The sequence below is a fragment of the Mastomys coucha genome, unplaced genomic scaffold, assembly GCF_008632895.1.
Source record: "Mastomys coucha isolate ucsf_1 unplaced genomic scaffold, UCSF_Mcou_1 pScaffold20, whole genome shotgun sequence".
Lineage (NCBI taxonomy): Eukaryota > Metazoa > Chordata > Mammalia > Rodentia > Muridae > Mastomys > Mastomys coucha.
This window is the reverse complement of record NW_022196903.1, coordinates 116,426,104-116,427,484: the sequence shown is the minus strand read 5'-3', so window position 1 is coordinate 116,427,484 and position 1,381 is coordinate 116,426,104. Positions and strand designations below refer to the sequence as shown.

The 1,381-nt window shown below is 36.1% G+C and overlaps 1 protein-coding gene across 1 annotated transcript in view; it reads right to left on the bottom strand.

Moving 5' to 3' along the window:
• Positions 1 to 1,381, bottom strand: part of LOC116099557 (C-type lectin domain family 4 member A-like) — a 13,954-nt gene that overhangs the window by 6,878 nt on the left and 5,695 nt on the right. The window lies entirely within an intron of this gene.

Here is a 1,381-nt window from a genome sequence, read left to right as displayed (position 1 = left end):
TCTCCTCACCTCTGATCCTAAGACCTTGGGGATTTTAGAGTGCCTAGGAGTGGAGCTTCTTCTGGGTATTGTGGGACTGGCTGTAGAATTTGTGCCCAAGGTCTATTTAAGCCACTGGCCCAAACAGACTGGAAGCAACCTATGCCACTGGGCTGGTGAAGCTCCTGTGTGCCTGAGTCTCACTAGTCCCAGTTACTCCCCCCCCCAAAAAAAAAACAAAACCTTTTTCAATACATACAGATGGAATGGAATATAGATGGAAATAGAAGCAATGCAGAAAACACAAATTTAGGGAATTCTGGAGATAAAAATCTAGGTAAACAAACAGGAAATATAGACATGAGCATCAGTAACAGAATATATTAGAAGGAAGATGGAATCTCAGGCATTGAAGATATGAGAGAAGAAATAAATACTCCTGACAAACTAAATATTAACTCCAAAAATCTGACATAAAACATCAAGGAAACTACAAAAAGACCAAAACTAAGAATAATAGGAATAGAACAAGGAAAAGAATGCCAGCTCAAAGGCCCAGAATATATTTTAAACAACATTATAGAAGAAAAAATCCTAATCTAAAGATGGAGATGCCTATGTAGGACAAGAGGCATACAAAAATCCAAATAGATTGAACCAGGAAAACAAAAAACAAAAAAACAAAAAACAGGGTATCTAAAAACTCCTGGAAATGAACAGCTCTCTATTGAGTGACTGCTGAATCAGGGAGAAATTTAAAAAAACATTAAAGACTTCCTAGAATTCAATGAAAATGAAGGCGCAACATAACCCAAAGTTAGGAGACACAATGAAAGCAACAAGAAGAGGAAAATGCATAGCACTAAGTGCCTTCATAAAGAGATCGAGGAGATCTCAGAGTAGCAACTTAATAGCACATCTGAATGCGCTATAGTAAAACGCAAGCACACCCAAAAGGAAGAGATGGCAGGAAATAACCAAACTGGGGGTTGAAATCAACAAAATGGAAACAAAGAGAACAATAAAAGAATCAATGAAACAACGAGTTGGTTCTTTGAGAATATCAACAAGATAGATAAACCCTTATCCAAACCAACTAAAAGAAAAACAGAGAGTTTCCAAATTTACAAAATTAGAAATGAAAAGGGAAACACAATAAAGATGCCCGAGATACACCAAGGATACCCATAGAATCATTACATCATGTTTTACATACCTATATTCCACAAAACTGCAAAATGTAAAAGAAATGGATAATATTCACAATAGATACTGCTTACCAAAATTAACAAGATAGAAAAATAATTTAAATGGACCTATAAACCCTAAGGAAACAGTCCAGTAGGTATCTTGGTATTCTTGGGAGACTCCTAACATTAAAGTGGGGTTGTCTCTGACACTT